Source organism: Miscanthus floridulus, chromosome 3, assembly GCF_019320115.1.
Source record: "Miscanthus floridulus cultivar M001 chromosome 3, ASM1932011v1, whole genome shotgun sequence".
Lineage (NCBI taxonomy): Eukaryota > Viridiplantae > Streptophyta > Magnoliopsida > Poales > Poaceae > Miscanthus > Miscanthus floridulus.
The window spans coordinates 88,776,631-88,796,567 of record NC_089582.1 but is presented as its reverse complement, the minus strand read 5'-3'; the positions used below and the strand labels follow the sequence as shown (position 1 = coordinate 88,796,567).

General features: G+C 50.7%; 1 pseudogene; it reads right to left on the bottom strand.

Annotated features, from left to right (window-relative positions):
• The window catches only part of LOC136544007 (probable LRR receptor-like protein kinase At1g51890), a 174,645-nt pseudogene that overhangs the window by 138,449 nt on the left and 16,259 nt on the right, over window positions 1–19,937 (bottom strand).

Below are 19,937 nucleotides of genomic sequence, written 5' to 3'. Positions count from 1 at the left end.
GAATGATCTAAAGACTCCCACCAAGATAAAGCAGAATGTCACAAAACACTAGCTGCATTTTTTACCTTCCTCCTTGGACACATAAAGCGAGTAGCAAATATGTTATCTATGACAATTTCCCACTTCATGTACTCATCAGCCCCTATACCATCATAAGTCAGTGGATACGAACAACCTATCATTATTAGAAGACAGCAAAAGACAACACAAAAGTATTATCCCTATCAAATGACTATGTGGTTGCAGTGGTGTCACTTTTCATAGCAAGTGGAAGTGTCTTATCAAGCTCTTACAAAGTTCTTACCAACATAAGCAGTAGGTGGTACAATCAGCGGCTGGTTCGTGATACCTGTGAGGCAGTGGTACCGAGATTGCAAGGCCCTTTTTCTGTACTGATCTGAAGAGTTTGTGGAGATTGGAAGGCACACAAAGAATAATATGTATATCTAGCACACAAGTCAGTAACAGAAAGTAATGCTGAATTATAGTCCAAAGTACTTGTTCTTGTTGCTGGTCCAAAATGTTCCAAGTACCAGGTATGTAACAAACAAGTATGGTGGATAGCAAGGTGACAGGGGTGTGAAAAATAGTATGGCGGATAGCAAGAGCAACAAAAACAAGGAACCAGACAGCACACGCTAACATAGCTCACTTTGGCATTCTCTATGTGCTCCTCTAGATATTGTTCTTCTTTTGCCCCTCTCTTTTTTCTATTTTTTTTTGCTATCATTGTTTTTTGGGAAATTTCGACTTTTTCTTTTTATCTTTTTTATATTTTTTCACTTAGGAGCACAAAAGAAGTAACCACTAAAAATATGAGCCTAAACAAGTGAAAGGTGTGGCCTGTGGAAATTTCAGAAGACGTGCTCAAAATTGACAAAAAGCTTGTGACCACAAAAAGAGGATTTTCTGACCAGTTTTTGACCAAATTAAAATTTTCCAACCTAATGGATGGATCCAAAAAAATTTTCTGATCGATTTTGATATATGGAACGTCAAAATTCGAGTTCGTATGCGAAACTAGACCAGTTCTAAGAATTGGCTCTGAATTAGAGGACAAAATAGGAACAATGTGTGCGAAATTGGTCATTAAAGCAAAGATTTGATGGAAATGATGGTGGAAAACACATGAACTGGACTCTAACACGACCTAACCAGCAACAAGACCTCAACTAGGACACAAACTCAACACGACGGACTCTGAAACTGAAATATGCAAAGGCTATGGCGCAGAAGGTTCTAGGACAGGAAAAAAACAAGTATGGCACTGGACTATGGGACGAATGTGAAACACTCAAAACTAGGGGATAAATGTGAACCTAATGGTATACTTTAGCTCTGATACCACTTAATAGGAATGGGGATCCCGATCTTCCGTCAGGTAGAGGTAACTATCGTTGTGGCGAAGAATGACACACCGATCCGGCTTCAGATCAAAAGATCGAACCCTGCAATCTTAGCACCATAACTCCTCTGTTTATCAACTTAGACACAGATCTAGTTGACCTTGCCAAGAAGGCTAATCCCTGCCTGCGCAACAAAGAACACAAACAAGAACAAGAAAGAAAGCAACCAAATTGTAGATGAATGATTAATCTCACGAAGTTGGGTCTCACAAACCGATAAACGGCGAAACTGTTCTTGATAGATTAATCTAAGCAAAACCCAAAACCTAATAGCGACGGTGGTGTATGATTATAAAGGTCTTAGGGTCGTCGCCTACCCTAGACGCGCCCTCTAATGGGCCCAAACACAATACATGGTCCAACGGACCAAAAGACGGTGTCGTAGCACCCTGGTAGATTCTGGATGCTGAATTGTTTTGATGATTCCCATTGATTCTGAAGGGATTTTGATGTGAGACCACTTGGATTGGCTTCCTTATCAAATTAGTTTTCCAACCATATATGGATCATCAAAAATGGAGTTTGGATGCATCCTAGATGACCAGTTTAAGGCAGACTGGTCCTAGAGATCGAGGCAGACTCGAACTTGAGTTGCTTCGGGCCTCCACCTCGGGGTCTCGAACCGAATTAGCCTCAGCCCTCTTTGACTTGGACACCCTTGCTGGCCTCCTACCCCTCCATACCATGCGCCAAACATGGTCATATGCATGGGTGTCATGTCCTCATCAGATGGGCCCCGCAAGCAGCCAGTACCCAGGTGCACGAGCGCCACGGGCATCTCGGCCCACGATCGAGTCTCAACCAGGCTGACCCTAGTCGGATCCCCGCAAACAGGATGCTCCAATCGAACTATCTAGCTAATGAACCACCAAAACTCACAGCCATATCCACAAAGGGTCCGACCTCGGCAAGAAGGAATCACCATTCCCAGAACACACCGTGGACGACAAAAGAAGGCCAGGGCCCTTAGAGTCCTCCCTTTCGAAAAACCACCGAAGGAGTATTCTACTCCTCCGCAGGCTCGGGGGCTACACCCACTAGGTGCGCTCGCGCACACCCACTAGCAAGTCGAAAAAACCCATAGGTGATTCTACTCGAATCGCTCGGGGGCTCGGGGGCTACTGTCGGGGACCAATACTAGGGCACCCAAAGAGGAGGAGCTAATAACCATCAACGATTGATTCATCCGAGCAGTCAAGAGCGTGACTACATCTCTTGCCGAGCTCTGCCTTGTCTCACCACCGAGGCCATGGACTTCGCCTCGTCCGACCCCCGTGGGTTGGCTCCACCTCAGCTGACTCCCAAGGGCTGACTCCGTCTCATCCAACCCCCGAAGGTTGGCTCTGCCTCGCCCGACATCCGAGGGCTGGCTCCGCTTCGGCTAACTCCCGAGGGTAGGCTTCGCCTTAGCAGACTCCCGAGGGTAGGTTCCACCTCGGCTGACCCCTGAGGGTCTACTCCACCTCGATCGACGTCTGAGGGCTGGCTCCGCCTCGCCCAATCCCTTGAACACGGTTCCTAACGGAAGCTCACGTCACCGCCAACCACTACGGGCCAGAAAGTACCAATCAAGGTCAAACTTCTGGCATCGTGCAGGGAGCGGTCACATCTCCGCATGACCCGTCCCCACGACATGTCATTCCGGGGAACTCACATCGCCCACAGTGGCTGACGCGTGGTCACTGTGCTGCCAACTCCCTGCCTAACCACCGTCCAACGTCAGTCAACCGGCGTCAGTTGACTGGCACTATACCGCTAGCCCCCGCATGGCTTTCTGTCAGAGGACCATCTGACCATTCTATCCGCTCAGATGGGATGGAAGACAAGAATGGCGCACGACGCCCGCACGTAAGCTACGATGGCCAACAGGACCTCGGTACGACGCCGCTGCCACCACGATCTACAGGGTCAATGGGACCCACGCGAAGAGGAGGACGGCGCACCTCCGGGAGCCTTATTTCTTTTTGCTTTTTTCCCTCTTCCCTTCGGTTGTAACCCCTACTTTCCCTTGACCTATAAAAGAGAAAGCAGGACGTTCCACTAAAGGGGATCGATTGATTGAGCAAATACACCACATCACACCAGAGACTTGGGAGCTCCTCCCTCTCTCGCCCGTTTGTAACCCCTATTACAAACTCAGTGTTGGTAACACGAGCAGCCCGAAACTAGACGTAGGGACATTCGGCCCGAATCAGTATAATCCTTATGTCCTCTTAGCACACCATCCGGGTCCGACGCGCAATATACAAATTTACTAGCCGGTGCTTACTCGAAACACCGACAAGCCTATTCTTGTTATCTTGCAAGTGATCCCTTTGATCTGTTCTACTTCTTGGAGCATTCTCGAGTTGTGCATGTCTTGTGTGATCATCTATGGAAACTGGTTGCACGAGTATGACATATAAGAATAATAAAATGAAAATACACATACATGGTAATACAGGATAGAGCGACAGGATGCACACTAGTAGACTTCCTTTTTGCTCTACAGATGAAATATGCAAGAACAATTGCAGATACAACCAGCACAGCGACCACAACTAAAGTAACTAAGATAACCGTGTTTTTCCTTGATGCAGTTATCTTTTTGCTGCACGCATTTTTACTAGAATCATGCCTGAAATACATAAGACAACAAGGTCAGAGTTTACTCAGGGAGTGGGAGTTGTCTTTGACTGCTCACTTGGTTAGAGATTCTAAAACAGATATACTATCCAAAAGTTCACAAGCAAATTAATGGTAAAAAAGAAACATCAAGAAGAAAATCAAAACCTGAAAATAAGTGACCCAGTATAATTTTTACATAGGGAGTCGTCACTCAGCTAGTTGCCAGATACATTTCTGTAGAAAGTGAAAGGCGATCAGTAAAGTTCTTGGATTGGTATTTATTTGAGACAAATATATACTTACAGAACTCTTAGGGAAGTCAAACTCGGTGTGGAATCAGGTATTGAGCCGCTTAAGTTGTTGTAACATAAATCCCTAAAACATTTGCACAGTGTGAGCAAGCAGGGTTCAAAATTTCAGCCATTGAGAATTTGACATAGGAATCAATTCAAACTCTATACCTGATTCAAACTCTATAAAGGGCGTACCCAGTGCAGAGAGCTCCCGCTCTGTGCGGGGTCTGGGAAAGGGTGTTAGTGGCAAGCCTTATCCTCGCTTGTGTAATGCGAGGAGACCGCGACTCGAACCCGGGACCATCACAGACGGTAAGACTCTACCGCTAGGCCCGCCCTTCATTTCTTTTTTCCCCCGGGACTCCCCCTCGTGGGGGAGTATGCCATCAGAATGTGGATGGAGGAGGATACCCGTTTTCGGCGTTCTCACAACACCAAGACCACATGGGCAGTGCTCGGGGACTTTTTAAAGTGCATCTCGGACCTGTGTAATCCGCTCGCACACCCCAGATGCCAAAGTAGCACCTTCTCTCACGCAGATCCACGACTGGTCGATTTTCCAGTATCGCGGTAGCGGAGAGACATTCAGTGGAGTTTATCTCCACTGAACCGGGAATTTGAAAAAAAAAACTAGGTTTTACCATTCAATTGCATGATTTATGACATATCAAGCTAATGTTAGGAAATAAAAGCGTTATTAGTTATTATAGTTCAGCCATTGGGAACATGATCCTGACGAGTATGTTGTGGCTCATCAACAGATTCTCTAATTGCACCATGTCCATTTAAATTTGATGGAGCCGTTTGATTGAACAACGCAGTTATGCCAAACATGCATGCTGTCAAAAAAAAAAACAGAGAAGAGGCTCTCCTAAAATAGCCTCATCCATTCTATGCTAACTGCATGTTTTAGAACCGAACAAAACATCCCCACATACATGCACCAAAATGAGGTGTAGCGAATGTCATATCTCCTCAGTCCTTAGTATAGAAACTAAGGCAGAGTGGTGTATGGTATAGTTACTTTACAGAGGCTTGTAACTGTAATCTGGATCCATTACAACAAATGTCTGGACTGATCCAATAAACTAACATGTTAGATCTAACAAATCTTGATCACAGATAGCAGAATGTAAACGTCAGTCATGATCTCATGGAACGTGGACTCCGGGCACATAAATAAATAATGAAAGCAGACGACATTAGTCTGTTAGATAGCACTTACAAATTCTGGAGTGCCGTGAGCAGCGCAAAATTCTTAGATACCGCGCCATGCAAATAGCTGTTGGATAGATTCCTGCATGAGAATTTGCAATTCAACATAATCAAATGCGCTAATAATATACTAACACAATTAATACCACGGAGTAGAAGTGTAGAACCTGTTAAATAATGTTCCAGATACTCACAATGATGTTATCCTCGTAGTGTTACCATTTGTATTGCCGCATTTCACGCCATCCCAAGTATAATTGGTTGGGAAACATGGATCACCCATCCAGTTTTTCGTCACTCCATACTCCTTTTTGATGGGCATGATGGCATCAACTAGCATGCAAAAAATATGGTCATGACTTATGTTTGGGAACTGGGTGTTCACCCAGATACATGACTTCCGGGACCATTGCATATAACAAGGGAGGAAAATGGGGGTGGGAGGAATCAACTCAAAGTAGAACTTTTGGCAAACCATTCTAATATATATCCTGGCTTCATTGTTAGACCCAGTTCATCAGTGCCATGGCTGATAACCTTGAGCGACATTTCATCGAGCACGTTGGGCGCGCCCAAGTACCAACATTTGCAAGGCCCTTTTACGATTGGGTTGGAAGTAAACAGAGGAGGACTTACATCACTAGGGAGTGTCGTCGGGTTCTCGTACGGGACGCGAAGGTAGATCTCGAGCGCATTGATCATGGGAGGCAGCACGGAGGTGTTGGTCGCTACCAGAGTGATGTTGTAGCTGCCATCGGCAGCCTTGAAGGATTCTGTGTACAGAGTGCCTCGAGTCAGGTAGGGTGGCTTGTACGACTCATACACCTGTCACACCCTTGGCCGCCGGAGATCGCCGTCGACGTGAGCACACACAAGAGGAACCAGTGACGAGGACGCTGGCAGGGTAAACCCCTCTGCCTTGGCTGTTTTACTTTCTGATGATTGTCTACCAGTGCCGTGAATGGTTCAGCACTTATGTGCTCTTACAAAGACAGGCCATCAGGGGCCATACGACAGTGTTTAAATTGAAAACGTAAATAGATCTTTACACCAACAGTTTACAAGACACGGCTTCTCGGCTCCTATATGTCGCCCAGCACGACATCTTCCCCCCTTGAGCTGTCGCTTGTCCCCAAGCCGGCGCATCTGGGAATCTCTTCTTGATCACATGGTAGTCTTCCCAAGTCGTAGCTGATGATGGTAGACCGGTCCAGGTGACCTTGACTTGAGGAATCGCCGTATTGCCTTTCTTGACCAACCGGCGCTCTAGGATGGCTTCAGGCTTTGTCGCTGCAGCTTCCAAGTCGGTAGTCACTGGAAGTGTATCATACACAGGAGTATAGTCTGCAATGAAAGGTTTCAGTTGAGAAATGTGAAAAACAGGATGAATTAAAGATCCTTCTGGCAATTCAAGCCGATAGGCCACATTTCCAATGCGCTCCTGTACTGTATAGGGTCCAAAGTACTTGTAAGCAAGCTTTGGAAAGAGTCTGTTAGCCACTGAGGATTGTGTGTATGGCTGAAGTTTGAGCAACACTTGATCGCCAAAAGAGAAATGATAATCCTGCCTTTTCTGATCGGCCAATAACTTCATACAGTTTTGTGCTTTTGCTAGATTAGTCTTTAGGGCTCATAAGTGCAACCCCCTGTTTTCAATGATCTCAGCGACAGTATTGGATGTTGAAGCTAGGACAGTAGGAACTACCCCTACATTGGGCTCATAGCCATACGGAGCCTTAAAAGGTGAGCATCCCAGGGCAGTGTGATAGGATGAATTGTACCATAGTTCCGCTAATGACAGCCACTGAGTCCAAGCTTTTGGGGAGTCTTGCACAGAGCACCGGAGATACATTTTCAAACATTGGTTGACTCTTTCGGTCTGGCCATCTGTTTGTGGATGGTAGGCAGTGCTTAGATGGAGATTGACTTTATACAGTTTAAAGAGTTCTTTCCAAAAGTGACTAAGAAAGACAGTGTCCCTGTCAGTGACTATTGTACTTGGTAATCCATATAGTTTGACTACATTGTCCATGAAAAGTTGGGCAATAGTTGCTGCAGTGTATGGATGTTTGACTGGCAGAAAATGTGCAAACTTAGTGTCGGTGCAGAAAGTGACCAACTAGTGAACATTTGTAGTTTTGCTGTACGTTGTGATCGGAGGTGGCCTAGCACTCAATGACATAGGATTTATACTGGTTCAGGCAACATGCCCTACGTCCAGTTTGGGTCGGACAGTGACTTTATTCCTAAGCCCAGGTGCTCGAAGTTTGCAGTGGGGTTACAAACGAGAAGGAAGAAGAAGGGGTGTACAGGAGGTCCGGTCGGCTCTGGTCAGAAGGACCAAGAGCGACAGGAGCTACGCTATGAGCTAAGTGTTCAAGCATGTGCTTGGAGTCCGACCCCGGTCATTCTGTGGTCGTGAGCTAGTGAACTTGATCGGTGCTTGTTGTCTTCAAGAAGGGCTCTCCCTTTTGTTGGAGGGGGCGCGTCCCCTTTTATAGATAAAGGGGATGGCTTTACAAGTGAGAGGGTGAGGGTACGTATGCTACCGAGCCTTGTTGCCCACACCAGCTGGTACAAGATAATGATAGGCGCCTACAACACTGTTGATGTCACTGTAGAATGTCAGATGCATACGGGAGGTCGTGCTACCTTTTTCAGGGATGGTGGACGTCGGTACCTGCAAATACTGTTTGATGCCTAGAGGCTTATGAGGAGTCTCGTTATGTTCACCCAGTACGGTAAATCCTGGCGCTCATACCGCTATCGATGCCCAGAGGCACGTGGGGGGTCTTACCGTATGGGAGTTTTAGCGGCCCCTACAATACTGTAGAGGGAGATGTCGGCGGCTACAATACTGTTTATGTCAGGGCGGCTACAGAGTACTGTTCCATGCAGGGTATGGTCCCTGGTACAGTGGTTTTGACTTGTGAGCCTTGCCTTGCTTTTCTCCGCACGTCTTCTGGTTTCTATCGAGCGGACGTCCCCGATCGGATGGCTCTAGTCAGCTCTAAGTGTGCTGGTCGGAGAAGAGCGGTGAGCAGGGTTCCTGCGATCCTCGGTCAGAGACGCGGGGTTAGAGTCGGAAGTAGTGTTTTGGGCCAGGCCTTCTGATCGGAGAGGCCGTCTGGTGGCGGTTGGAGTCGAAGCGAACGCTCTGGTCAGAGAGGTGGGCCGAAGCAGCTGACGAGAGGGCGCTATTCCGACCCATGAGTTACGTGCTGTCTGCTCAGGGCGAGCCTTGGCATGGAAGCTAGTCCCCGAGGGACCCCGGGTTTATGAACCCAACGGGAGCCCCCGAGCCCCCGGGCGGTTCAGGCAAAACCGTCTGGGGGGTTTCCTATGTTATCAGTGGGGGAGTTTTTATTTTGAGATGGAGTTTTGTCGCCCAAGGCGTCGTTGTGCAGCCGAGGTGGTTTTTCAGTTTGTTTTGAGAGATTGGGTGAGAGGGAGCTTGTGGATCCTGACGTCGGTGCGCGCCATGGGATCGAGCAAGGGAGTCAGTCAAGGGTTTTGGACGAGACAAGGCTCACTGATCCTGGAGTCAATGTGCGCCGTGGGATCAGGTGAGGTAGTTAGTTTTGGTCAAGACAGAGCTCACTGATCCTAGCGTCGATGCACGCCGTGGGATCGGGTGAGGCAGTTAGTTTTGGACGAGATAGAGCTCACTAATCCTGGCATTGATGCACGCCATGGGATCGGGTGAGGTAGTTAGTTTTGGTTGAGACAGAGCTCACTGATCCTAGCGTCGATGCGCGCCGTGGGATTGGGTGAGGTAGTTAGTTTTGGACGAGACAGAGCTCACTGATCCTGGCGTCGATGCATGCCGTGGGATCGAGCTAGTCGGAGTCATGTTTTGGACGAGACAGAGCTCATTGATGCTGGCATCAATGCACGTCGTGGGATCGAGTGAGGGAGTCAGTCTTGGACGAGACAGAGCTCACTGATGCTAGCGTTGATGCGCGCTATGGGATCGAGCGAGGGAGTCAGTCTTGGACGAGACAGAGCTCACTGATGCTGGTGTCGATGTGCGCCATGGGATCGAGCGAGTTAGAGTCATGTTTTGGACAAGACAGAGCTCACTGATCCTGGCGTCGATGCGCACCGTGGGATCGAGTGAGGGAGACAGTCTTGGACGAGACAGAGCTCACTGATCCTGGCGTCGATGCACATCGTGGGATCAAGCGAGGGAGTCAGTCTTGGATGAGACAGAGGTCACTGATGCTGGCATCGATGCGCGCTATGGGATCTAGCTAGGGAGTCAGTCTTGGACAAGACAGAGCTCACTGATGCTGGCATCTATGCATGCCGTGGGATCGAGCGAGTTGGAGTCATGTTTTGGATGAGACAGAGCTCATTGATCCTGGTGTCGATGTGCGCTGTGGGATCGAGCGAGGGAGTCAGTCTTGGACGAGATAGAGCTCACTAATGCTAGCATCGATGCACGCCATGGGATCAAGCGAGTCAGAGTCGTGTTTTGGACGAGATAGAGCTCACTGATCTTGGCGTCGATGCGCGTCGTGGGATTGAGCGAGGGAGCTAGTCTTGGACAAGATAGAGCTCACTAATGCTGGCGTCGATGCGCGCCATGGGATCGAGCGAGTCCGAGTCGTGAGGTGAGATCAAGGTTATAGACTCGGATGTTTGGAGCGTAGTCAAAAGCGTAGCCGGATGGGGCGAGATCAAGGTCGCAAACCTAGGTTTTTGGAGTGCAGTCGGAAGCATAGCTGGATGGGGTGAGATAGGGGTCGCAAACCCAGGTTTTTGGAGCGCAGTCGAAAGGGGTGAGTTTAGGGTCGCAATCCTAGGCTTTTTGTCTTGAGTCCCCGAGCCCTGTCGAAAGGGGTGAGTTTAGGGTCGCAATCCTAGGCTTTTTGTCTTGAGTCCCCGAGCCCTGTTGGGCCTTAGTAGGGGTCGGTGTGAGTTGTGTGCGTTACCCCATCCTCGGTTCCTCACAACTGGAGGGGCTAAGTTTTGTCACTTGTCCCGATCGCTCGGGCTCGAGTGACGTGCTCGGTGAGTTCGCTAACAGGTGTGATCGAGTGGAATCTAGGTCCGTCGTTTATGACGGGGTTGGCATAGCCCTCTTGTGACATTCTACTACTCCTTTACCTACAACTCGGTAGATGCTTGTGTTGTTCCAGAGACCGACCTGGGTGGCCTAATGGCCTCCCTTTGATGGAGATTCTGTGGGTTTGGCGAGAGGTTTAGGATCGAACGAGAAGGTTGAGATGACCCGATCAGCCTGACTAGGCAAGGGCCGCACAAGGCTCATCTATGTTTTTCTCCCCTAGCTATGTTGGTTGCTCATGTCGAATGAGGCAACCACCACTTTGTGATGCATTTCGCTGCATGTGCGATGCTTAGTTCCTGAGCCCCCGGGCGGTTTAGGGCCCGAATCATCCAGGAGATTCGGGCATATGGAATGAATGCGCATATGGATGTATGAAATGATTGTAAGGAAATAGAGGGGGTTGGTAGTGCTCACCTTGATGGCTTGAGTGATGGGGTTTGGAGAGCTTTAGTCAGAAATGTCCAACTGGGACCTGCGCTCGTCAATCGTGGGTGAGCCCTTGTGTGAACAGCTTTTGTATTAATGAACACATGCTCACCTTGATGACTTGAGTGATGGGATTCAGAGAGCTTTAGTTGGAAATGTTTGACCAGGACCCGCGCTCGTCGTTCGTGGGTGAGCCTCTTGATGACCTGAGTGACGGGGTTTGGAGAGCTTTAGTCAGAAATGTTCGACCAGGAGCCGTGCTTGTCGTTCATGATGGAGTCGGCATGGCCTACATGGGGCGCATCTTCGCTTCCTTACCTATCTCTTGGTGTCTATCCTGAGTGATTTGATCGACTCAGGGGGGCTGGTGATCTCCCTCGGCGGAGATCTTGTTTGAGTTTCTCGAGGCCTGGCCTAGAGAAGCAGGGTGCCGCCCGCGTGCGGTGGCACTTTAGTTTTTGTGCCCGGCGTGCGGTAGTGGCTGGTCATGCAATAGTGGTGGGCCTAGTCTAGGCCACGTCCCGTCTAATCAGGAGCCATTCCGTCAGGCAAGGCACGTCTCATCGGTCAGGGTGCGTCTTATCTGCATAAAATGGGAAAGAGAGAGAGTTCCTCACTTAGCTATTTTGCCTTCTCTTGATCGGCGCACCCTTCCCTAACTATTGTTCCATTTTCCTTAAGTAGGAGAGGGGAAAGGGTTTTTGACCTGTTCTTTTGTCTGTTCCTCATCTGTTGCTGTCTTTCCTCTTCCTTCTTGTCATGAGGGTTCCTAAGAGTCATGGTGGTTTCTAGGAAAGAAAGGGGAGAGAGCGAGGGAGAAGAAGAAGAACTCACCGATACTTCTGTGATCCTAGAGCGAAAAGTCGGACTAGAAGTCATCCACCATGAGGGAGTCGGTGTTGAAGGCCTTTGTTGAGAAGGGATTTCTGCCACCGAATGAGGTGGCGCACTAGAGGGTTCCCGGGTGGGAGGAGTCCCCGCAACCTTAGCCCGACGAGGTGGTTTCCTTCCTCGCCTTCCATGAGCGCGAGCTGGGATACCCCACGCACTAGTTCTTGCATGGTCTCCTCAATGAGTGGGGTCTAGAGCTGCAGCATCTTAATCCGATGGGGGTGCTGCACATCGCCGGTTTCGTCACCATTTGCGAGGCTTTCCTTGGGATGGAGCCGCACGCAGATTTCTTCCGGCGGCTCTTCTCCCCAAGAGCCTTGATGGTGGGGGACCCGACCGAGGTCGCACTAGTGGGGGGTTTCACCCTGCAGAGAAAACTGAGCGTGGGAACTCGTATCCCACGTACCTCCCCTGTGACTCCAACCCAGGGTGGCATGGAGAGTGGTTCTACATCAGGAATCTAGCGGCGGCGCTGTTCCTGGCGTTCACCGGTGGGAGGCCAGAGAAGCAGGATAGTTGGACATGGGGTTGTGCCAAAAGGAGAAGCATAAGGTGGGGTCATCGAGGAGGAGCTCCGAAAGCACATAAAGCGCGGCCTTAATGGGGTGCGAGTGTTCCACACCCTGTACCATTGCTGGGTCACGTTGTTGGCGAAGAGGATGCAGCCAATGTGGCTGTACAGCGGCCCATCGAACTCGAACCGCGCATCGCCGGAGGATCTACCGGACGATGAGGTATGGAGTCACCTTGGCCGAGTGCTATAGTTGAAGCCTAGAGAGAAGGTCGAAGGGAGGCCTGCGCCTTTTAACTCCTCGATCGTGTCCACCCTGGTATGCTTCCTTCTTTTTAGCCCGCATGTCCTCCTCTGCTTTTCCTATGTGTATTTTTCTTTTTTGATTGGGAGTCACACGTTCCGCAAGGGCTTGGAAATTACAAGTCCTGGCCACACCTTGCCAAGGGTCAGGAGGGCGTGGCCAAGCAGGCCGCTCAGAAGGAGGTGGTAGATGCCAGGAAGAAGAAGAAGGCCGAGGTCACCCACCGGAAGCACAAGAAGGAGAAGGAGGTTTCCCGGTGCGTGAAGGCTGAGGAGAGGAAGAGCGACGTCGAGGCCAAGCTTGAGTTGGAGGACCCCACGGATGTGGACAACATGGTTTTCTCCAAGGAGGAGGGAAGTCAAGAGGTTGTTGTGACCTCAACGGAGCGTCGCGTCGCTGCGGCGACGTCCGCCGGTGATGGGCAAGAGGTCACGCGGCACGTGGTGGCCTCCACGCCGAGGAAGCACATGGCGAGCATGGATGCTTTTGGTGAACGGGTGGTAAAGCGAATGCGGTCACCACGCCCTTTGGTGGCATTGTTGGTCCCATCGCCACTTGTGGTGAACGTGGCCGAGCAAGCCAGCCGCTCCGCGGAGTGGACTGGCACTTGTGCATCACCGGAACCGATGACAGCGCATGACTCATAGCTAGGGGTGGCCCCGCCTGTCGTGGATGCAGTCGAGCAAGTCGGGTGGCTAGAGGACTAGACTGGCACCTGTGCATCGTGTGACTCACGGTCAAAGGATGCCCCGCCCCTACTCCGGTTGGGGAGTCCCGAGCTGAGGGCTGGGGCGACCCGTAGGTCGGGAAGGAGCCAGTTGTGATGACTCTGCCCTCGGCCAAAGCGATGGGGCGCGGGTCATAGCTCGGGAGTGGCTCGTGCCCTATAGGCCCATTGACACTGGGTCTTGCCTTCACAGTCATACCGCTCACCACCCGGTATGTTCTCTTTTGTTTCTTTCCAATCTTTTGCCATTGAGTTTTTCTCTAGAGTGTGATTTACATGCACCCTCTGTCAGTGGCCGGGGGATGATGGGGTTGAGCATCGCCCCAACTCCCGTGCAGGAGGCATGGAGGCCCACCCTGTAGCATGCTGCAACTAGCGGCAGGGGGGAGCAGGATGGCAGCGGTGAGCCCTTCCCTTTCGAGGCGGTTGCTGCCATAGTGACAGCGGCGGTGTCGACATTGGTAGTGATTCTGGTGCTGATGGTGGGGGTTGCATCAGAAGTAACCCTCGCGGCCCCTCCTCCACCGGTCGTGGCAGAAGAGGAGAGGGAGACTGAGCTCCCTGCCTCACCGAGCGGAGGGTCATATGACTCACCCACATGGTCAGAGCCGAAGGCACTGGGGGAGAGCGCAGTTGGGATGGTGTCAGAACATCCAGTGGTAGTCCACGCAACTGAGGTGGTGGACATCCCGTCTGATGACGAGGCAGATGATACGGCAGAGCCACCGGTGTCGTCGCGGGAGCTGGCGGTGGTTCGGTCGGAGGCTAGGCCCTCCGATGACCTGTTGGAGGGTGACCTAGAGTGGTCCTACCCTGAGGACTTGACAAAGGCATGGTTCGTCCTCCGGGATTCCCAGGAGTGTCAGCTCTAGGACATCCTCGGGGAGCAGGGGCACGCCGCGGTGTCTGAAATCACCAATCTGTCCACGAAGCTTGGAGATGCCCAGGAGTAGGTTAAGTTCGCTCAGCAATTGATTGAGGTTGACCTACAGCTGGCTGTGAAGGTGAGTTTCACGGACTTGTCTTTGACCTCTGAATCTTTTGTTGGTTGCCTTAGCATGTTTGTTTTTCATAGAGACTAAAGGGGACGTCATCCTACAAGTCCCGCTTTCTCCGAACAGAGCACGCCTAGATGGCCGAGCTCGAGCATTAGCTAGCGTCCGCCCATTGCGAGTCCTAGGATCGGGTGGCTGAGGCGACCGTGGCGCAGGTGGAGGGGCAGCATGTAGCCGAGCAGGCGACTGCCATCGAGCAAGGGCTCGAGGTGGCGAAGGCCTATCAGGTGGAGACCGAGGCGGGGTTGTGGACATCCTTGGCAAACACCAAGGCAGTGTTGCGAGAGTCCTTGGCGGCCCTTGAGCCGGAGTAGGCCGCTTTGGTGTCAACACAGAACGCCCTAGAGTCAGCACAGAAGGCCCTAGAGGCGGAGTGGAAGGCTCGGTCAGAGGCAGACCAGGAGGTGCTCACGCTCTGAGGCCGAGAGATGGGGACAGAGGATGCGAGTGCCCGGCTACGTGAGCAAGCGGCCTGGTAGGTAGAGGATCTCTCCATCCTTGAGAACTTCCGCGTTAGTACGTGCCTTTTCTATTCCTCGTTGTTGGTTTTTTCCTTCAGCCTATTTCTGAGATTGTCACTCTTCTCTCAGAGCTAGGTGGAAAGGTGAAGACGCTGGAGCGAGACCTAGAGACGATCAAGGTGACCCTTAGTCGGAATGCGGAGGAGCTGGCCAAGTCCTGTGAAGAGTGACGTGCTCTTGAGGGGGCTCTTGACCAGATCCATAACGTTGCCCAACTTGTCGTCTCGGACATCTTCGGGTCGGTGCCTAGCACTAGCGTGCCCACGGTCCAGCTAGCGGAGGTCCCAGATGCGGTTCGAGACCATATCAGGAGCGGGCTATTCTATGGGGCGTCGGGGGTGCTGACATCGGTGGCAATGCACCATACAAACCTGGACTTCGCCGCCATTTGCAGTGGGTATGCTGAAGGCTTGAGCATGGAGGACATCTAGTCAATCGGGGAGGGCTTCCTACCACACGCAAGGTCAGTGGCGGAGCAATTCTCTACCCAGTGGGTGATGGACGTCTACCGTGAAGATATGGCTAGAAGCATGAGCGGAGAAGATGTTGCCCAGTCTGCAGATGGCGCGAAGCCTAGGTTGGAGGTGAATGTCGCCTTGGCCCCGACTGAGCTGAATGTCGTGCCATCGGGGAGTGAGCAGCCTACGCCCCCGTCGGTCGCTCCGACAGTAGATGCCACTGGGCCAGTCCAATAGCTTGCAAAATATAAGTAGTTTAGTGAAGGTAGAAGTTTAAGTTTGTGGGGGAGCCCCCATGTAAATATTACTGTTTGCTTAATGACTACCGTCGATTTTGTTTTCTGTGATGGAATTGCTCCGTTCAGGGGAGCCTGTTCCCTTTTGTTCCTTAGTTTTCCCTTAGCATAATTTTGTTTTTTATTCTTTCTTTCTCGTACCTGCCCGTTTGTCCCGTAGGCCGCGACCTTGGGAGCATAGGGCATGGCCCGCGAGGCTCGGCTGCTGTAACCATAGGGAAAGGCGGGTTGTGATCGGTTGGAATGTTTTTTAAAGCAAAGCTACGTAAAGCAAAACTAAGGAACAAACTATCCCATTGGTTGGGTAGGAAGGAATTTCACCATATGTAAACAAAATAGGGAGGTAGTCATTAAGCATAATGATAGTAGTGTACCCTTGTGGAGCCCCCAAGCGCCCCGGGCCAAAAAGTGTTTGGGTCAGGGTGCTTTTACAGGAGCATATACTAAGTAAACAATGATAAGATTGAAGCTTAGGGAAAAAGCGACATAGTTGTTCTAGGCGTTTGGAGAGATGGGCATCGTTGTCGTCCTTTGGTCGATACGCGTTCGGTCGGATCACTTCGTCCTTTAGTAGTCCAGATCCTAGCCCGCTACACCCCCTTTCTTGGTTGCTGCTTCCTTGCCTCTTTCTTCCTTCGGCCTGCTGGGCTATCATAGAAGGTGCTTGAGGAGCTGGCAGTCCATGTAGAGGTGTTTTACGAGGTAGTCATGGTTGGTGCATGGGCTCTCCATGAGCTCGTGGAAGTGGTCAGAAGGGCCCTGCTAGGGCTGCGTGCCCGCATGATCAGCCGTGGCGACCAACGTGGAGTTGGTCGGTCGGTGGTGATTCTTTTTGTTCTTTTTCCCCCTCTATGTGGAGGGGCCTTCGTCCCGATCCCAGCGCTTGGCCTTGCCCTTGCCCCAGCCTTTGTCGGAGCGCGGTGGGAGTGGCGTTTGTTGGGGGTTTTGGACAAAGGTCTGTGGTCCTGGGCCATCAGGGCTGGGACTCCGGTCGCTGCTGCGAGTGTCTCAGTTTGGTCCAAGTCATGTGAATACAGGCGGTCAGTGCAGAGCGGTCGTTGGGTTAAGACAAGGTGCCAGTATGGCCTCCTGTGTTGCACTCGGCAATTGTAGCGGCGATCGGGTGGAGCGACCCATCTGTCGCGTCCTCGTTCCCCTGGCAGAGAGCAAGGACATGAGTTGGCGTCGCGATATGGAGCACTCCGCTTGTTGAACGGTGGTGGTCTCCACTAGTTCCCGAAGGTTCCGGTGGATCGCCTGTTCATGAGGGTCGTTCGGCTCAAACAGGCCACACAGAAGCATTGCCATGGCGGTGATGTTCTGGTTTGCCCGAGCGAAGTGCGGGGGTTTGTTCCCCCTATCCATGGTGTTGTGCTGGACCTGACGGGTGTGCCCCTGGGCACCGCTTTCTGGTCTATGCGTGCGGGGTGCAGTGTGGTACCCCGGGCGTGCCGACGTAGTTGGTGGCTGATGCAGCCACCGTTGTCGTAGTTCCTCCCCGTGCTCAAGTGTGAGCTCGGGGGTCTCCGCGTGAGGGTCCGGAGAGGTGTGAGTCCATGAGGACTCCGCTTCCACAGGTGGGTGTCCCAGAGGGTCCGCCATGGTGCACTCCTAGGACAGACGGTGGCTAGGTGCCATGTCGCCGATGCTAGAGCCGTCACTCTCGCCATCATCATCCATGAGGTTGAGGAAACAGGTGGGAGCATAACTCGCCATTCCCACGAATTCAGATGTGAGAGGGGGTGGCACAGGCATCCTTCAGAGCCCCCAGGCATATGCGTCCATGGAAGATGTGAGGCCATAGGGGAACCGGTCGTATGGTGGTTGCATTGGGGACAACGGGGTTCCATCAGGTAATCGGTGGAAGATAGAGAATAGTAAGTAAACAATAGCGTGTATATTACTCATAGCGGGGTTTAAGCAGAGAGTTTGCTTGATAACAAGCGCAGATGCTACATCATCAAAGTCGTGCATCCTAGAGTCGATAGAGGGTGCTCCTCCAATAGGTGCCGGGACATGAGCCTCCTCGCGGAGATGTAGCACGCCGAGCCGGTAGGCGACGAAGTTCAAGCCTCTGAAGAGGAAGGCCTAGGATGGCTCAAAGATGGGTGGAACCTGCATCCCAGTGGGTGAGAGTGTGGTAAATTCCAGCGAGCCAAAGCGAATCGTATCGCCTGAGCCAACCACGGTGAAAGGTCCTAGTATGGCTAGAGGAGGGGTGAATAGCCTATTTAAAAATTCTACAAATCAACTAGAGCAATTTAATTAGTATGACAAGAGGCAAAATGCAAACTTGCTCTAGCTCTATAAGGGTTGCAAGCCACCTATCCAACAATTCTAGTTGCAAAGATTACTAGGCACACAACTTGCAAAGATACTACTCACTAAGAGCTCTCAAACTTGCTACTCTAAAAAGCTCCACTAGATGAACTTAAAACAACAAAGCAAGCTCTCAATTCTAATTACACTAAAGAGCTTGTCACAACTAGTTTGCAAGAACATAAATGAGTGAGTAGGATGATTATACCACCGTGTAGAGGAATGAACCAATCACAAGATGAAGATTAAGCCAATCACTAGGAGAATGCAAATGACAAGAGACAACCGATTTTCTCCCGAGGTTCATGTGCTTGCCAACATGCAACATCCCCGTTGTGTCGACCAACACTTGGTGGTTCAGCGGCTAAGAGGTGTTTCACAAACCTCGTCCACATGATTGGACATCGCAAGAACCTCCCCACAAGTGAGGTAACTCAATGACATGAGCAATTTACTAGAGTTACCTTTCGGCACTCCACCGGGGAAGGTACAACTCCCCTCACAATCACCGAAGGCGGCCACAAACAATCACCAACTCATGCCGATCCTCCACTGCTGCACCAAGCCATCTAGGTGGTGGCAACCACCAAGAGTAACAAGTGAAATCCGCAGCGCAACACGAATACCAAGTGCCTCTAGATGCAATCACTCAAGCAATGCACTTGGATTCTCTCCCAATCTCACAAAGATGATGGATCAATGATGGAGATGAGTGGGAGGACTTTGGCTAAGCTCACAAGGTTGCTATGTCAATGAAAATGTGCAAGAGTATGAGCTTCAATCGGCCATGGGGCTTAAAAGGACGCCCCCACGAAATAGAGTCGTTGTACCCCTTCACTAGACACAACGCGGGCTAACCGGATGCTGAGCCCCTAGCGTCCGGTCGCTCATAGTCAGCCACGTGTCCTAACTTCAATGGCCATCAGTCTTGATCGGACACTGTGATTGAGTTGACCGGACGCTGAACACCAGCATCCGGTCGTTTATAGTAAGGGTCCAAAACCGACTTTTGCCGACCGGACGTGTCCGGTCAAGCACGACCGGACCCTGCCAGCGTCCGGTCATACTGTGACTACTTACATGCTGACCGACAACACGACCGGACATAGCCCTTTAGCGTCCGGTCGCTTAGCGACCTAGCGTCCGGTCCGTTGACCGACGCTGGCATCTTTGTGACCAACTCCATTTCACCTCTAACTTCTTCACCCTTGCTCAAATGTGCCAACCACCAAGTGTATCACCTTGTGCCCATGTGTTATCATATTTTCACAAATATTGTCAAGGGTGTTAGCACTCCACTAGATCCTAAATGCATATGCAATGAGTTAGAGCATCTAGTGGCACTTTGATAACCGCATTTCAATACGAGTTCCACCCCTCTTAATAGTACGGCTATCGATCCTAAATGTGATCACACTCGCTAAGTGTCTTGATCACCGAAACAAAATGGCTCCTACAATTTTACCTTTGCCTTGAGCCTTTTGTTTTTCTCTTTCTTCTTTTCCAAGTTTAAGCATTTGATCATCACCATGCCATCACCATCGTCATGATCTTTGCCATTGCTTCATCACTTGGAGTAGTGCTACCTATCTCATGATCACTTGATAAACTAGGTTAACGCTTAGGGTTTCATCAATTAACCAAAACCAAACTAGAGCTTTCAATCTCCCCCTTTTTGGTAATTGATGACAACCCTTATACAAAGATATGAATTAAAGTTTAATTGAATTCATGTTGCTTGCCCAAGCATATTTACCATGTGTAAAGGATATGGACAAGTTTCATGAACTCCATATGGTAGCAATTGCTCCCCCTACATATGTGCTAAGAGTTT